At 43.6% G+C, this 3,444-nt stretch overlaps 1 non-coding gene across 1 annotated transcript; it reads right to left on the bottom strand.

Annotated features, from left to right (window-relative positions):
- Positions 1–2,042: 2,042 nt before the first annotated feature.
- On the bottom strand, positions 2,043–2,129 carry TRNAS-GGA (transfer RNA serine (anticodon GGA)). Its single transcript has one exon. It is a non-coding gene; the product is annotated as a tRNA-Ser (tRNA).
- Positions 2,130–3,444: the final 1,315 nt, after the last annotated feature.

Below are 3,444 nucleotides of genomic sequence, written 5' to 3'. Positions count from 1 at the left end.
ACCTCTTAAGGAAGTTAGTGAGTGACCTAGTAGTCGTAGGGCATGGGCGGGATAAGAAGAAGTGAGGGAGAATACCGTAGCTCAGTTCAGTACTGCTTTACTAAAGCTTTTTCCCGTGGTGAAATTTGTTACAGAGACAGGGGCTTTTGCCCAGGAGTTCGTGCACAGATAGGTGATAGAGGCAGAGAATTTTCCGCATCTAGTCTAGAATAGGGGAAAGGGTGATTCGCTCGTAAGCCCAACTCAAACTCATTCAGAAAGTATAGCTCGATTGATCACATGTCAGTTGACCCAACCGGATAATTGCCTCCTTGATACCCAAAACATATCCCTTCTCCTGGGTCTGGGAAAGTGAGTCCACAACAACCACCCTAAAGTTACAAAAAGGAGAGAAAAACCTATCATTTCACATGAATTCTATTCGTCTTCTTTATTCTTAAGAGAACCCCCCCACCAATGCTCCTATAGTACTCGCAATTAACACCTGCCTCGGACTATGAGATATATATGGCGTCTTAAGACGATGCTCTGTACGATAGGCGATGATTTAGAGAACGGCTAGGCTAACTAGGAAGAACAGGCTTTTCTCCATATAGATGCGCAGAATCGTCCGCAATCTCTGCAATGACATTTGAGGAAGGAGACTTATTCCTCTGGTTAAGAGGGATTACTCCATCTCCATCATTGCATATTTTGGATATAATAAGTAGGATAGAGCGGATGCAAGAGCCGTCTAAGGGGCGTAGCGAAGAGCCCTAAGTTTATTTATAGTCAATCTTATCTCCTAGCTATGAAATGAAGTAAGGCTAGCGTTATGCTTAACACATACATGATGGTTCTTTCTGACAAGATAAAGCAAACCCTATGAAAAGTCTACAGGCTTCAAGTGCAGACGAGTACAGACTTTATTTGATGACTAGAGCAGGCTTTCAACTAACTGGAAACCGATATCCAACTAGCTCTCTCTCTCTACGGGTCCCTCCTTTCTATAACGGGGTATGCATAAGGAAACAGGGACTGTCGCTTGAGAGCTATCGTACGGGACCTAGGCACTTGCTAACGAGCAGGCGGGACAAGACGCTCTACTTGAAAGGCAATGTCTTACTCGAAGAGTCTTTATCCGCTGTTGATCAATGGGCTATAGTGAAATGGCCACATTCCCGATCCAATCAATGCTATTGATCCAGTCGAAGAACCTGCTCCAGAGCCACCAAGCAAGAGACCTGCTCTGTTGGAGACAAAGAAGCCTCTTAGTTCGTCGAAAGGTATGTGATCGATCTCCGCATCGTATAAGGCCTTTCATCTCTGTCCGCTCTCGATTTTTTTTCATTTTTTCTTAGCGGATTAGCGCCCCCTCAACCAACAAGTCAAGCGAATCGACCTGAACCAATCGACGATTCGTCCGTCGTCAGATCCTGATAAACGATATGCGGCTGGCTTTGCTCATGGCATAAGAAGAAAAGAAGCTACTCAACTACTAAAGCGAGGTTTTAAATCCTTTTTTATATATTATATATATTGAATAGTTCTTCCTGCATGGCTTCTTTCCAACATGACTGAGATGCAGCTTCAGAATCAGATTAAGGCTCAACAATGGAATGAACAGAAAGGCAAAAAAATGGGAAGAGGAAAAGAATCATATGTGAGACGATCAGGAGGACGAGAGATAAGAGAGGAGCGACGTACCTCAAAATAAAGAGGAGTAGGAGTAGAACCTGTGACCAAAGGAGCAGCTGATGACAAAGCCAAGAGAGTTTGGTGAGCTGAATCTGTCCGGAGTTGCGCCTCTGATAAGTAAAAACTAAGAGGCTGACGGAATCAAGGGACGGATCCAGCCTTGGGTTACTACGGCATGTTCAGTAGCTATTCGCTTACGAAGTGGCTCTCTTTTAAAGTACCACTTCTCGCAGATCTTAGGATACTGCCTTCCCTATCCTTGCTAGGCTTCGTCTTTTTTTTGGATTTCTCAGATGAAATAAAAAATTTACCTATCCATTGTTTTTACATTGAGGTCGGTAACGTTGGTGAATTAGGTGAAGGTACGGAAAGAGAGGGGTTCGAACCCTCGGTAAACAAAAGCCTACATAGCAGTTCCAATGCTACGCCTTAAACCACTCGGCCATCTCTCCTAATCTATTCATGTTTGCGAAGACGGCGCTCCCGTCTTTTTTTGATATCTATACTGGCTTAAATCAATGAATTGGAACGACTCGAACGATCGGTCTATCTTTTTTTTTTTTATGAGTTTAGTCTTTTTTTATTTAATTTCGTACTGTACAATTTCTTTTTTTGTGGGATCGTTTTCCCACGAGAGGTAATTAAAAGAAATTCAAAAATGGATTGCTACCTATGCCTAGATCCTTTATTCTTATGACATTTTGTCGGGCTTCCCTCGACTCTTCCTTCTAAATAAAAAGGGCACCTAATGTTTCCCGTCTCCACTTATATTCAATTATAGGCCTTCCAGGAGAGAGAAGGCGAGGGAAAAAAAGAATTCACGCAACTATCGATGCTCCGTCTCCTCACAGACTGTAATCCACGCTGTTCTTCTGCTTTTTTTAGGGTAGAAGGAAGGGAAATCCTTTGTTTAAGTATTACCAACCGGGGACAAAGAAAGTCCTCTCCTATTAAATTGAAATTCAAGCGGAGAGAGGGAAGAATCCCATGTGTTAAGCATATCAATGTGGCATCTATACCGATCCAAGATGGAATCGACTTGATCGAGAGAAATGGAAAACCCGATGGAATACGGTCGAACAGATCAACTCACAAGGAGATTGGGGGCGACATGACCTAGAAGCTATGGCTCTGTTCATACTAGAGTAAAGGCTAAGAACTGTCTCGCAAGGGTAGACCATAATTGGGGGGTGGCTATCTATCATTATTACGTCGGCGTTAAAAACCAGGATGCTTCCTGATATACTGCTAGAAAACGGATCCGGACTCTGGGGCTGCATTCAACAGCGTCTCTGCAGGCCTCGAAAACGATCTTCCTCGTAATCTGGCTCTTAAATAGAACACTACGCGGGACACTTAATCCCCTTTTTATCTCCGGAGGAGTTTCGCGGGCAGGAGAGATACCAAAACCTTAACCTTCTTTTCACAACAGAGGGTGAAATGGGCCTCTTGTCTTCGCATAAGTCTGGCCCGGAGGAAAGTGGCGTGAAAGATTTTTTTAGGCTTGAGGTGTCTTTGGGCTTTCTTTCTTAAGGCGGGAAGCCAAGGAACTTCTTTCATGTCCAAGAAAGAAAAGAGGCGATCTTAATCGTTAAAATAAGATTCTTCATCTGTTCAGCACTGACTGTTTGAGGGATTCATTCACTGGCTCGGGAGAAAGCACTCCTAGGACAAGTACTGCACTGATAGGACTGCCTGGACAGCTAAAGGATTCACTAGAAAGTTCCCCATTGGATAAGAAAGAGCTAATTGGGCTAAGATAGAGCT

This window comes from Mercurialis annua, linkage group LG2 (genome assembly GCF_937616625.2).
Source record: "Mercurialis annua linkage group LG2, ddMerAnnu1.2, whole genome shotgun sequence".
Taxonomy (NCBI): Eukaryota; Viridiplantae; Streptophyta; class Magnoliopsida; order Malpighiales; family Euphorbiaceae; genus Mercurialis; species Mercurialis annua.
Note: the sequence above shows the minus strand (reverse complement) of the source record. Positions and strands in the feature narration are given on the sequence as shown.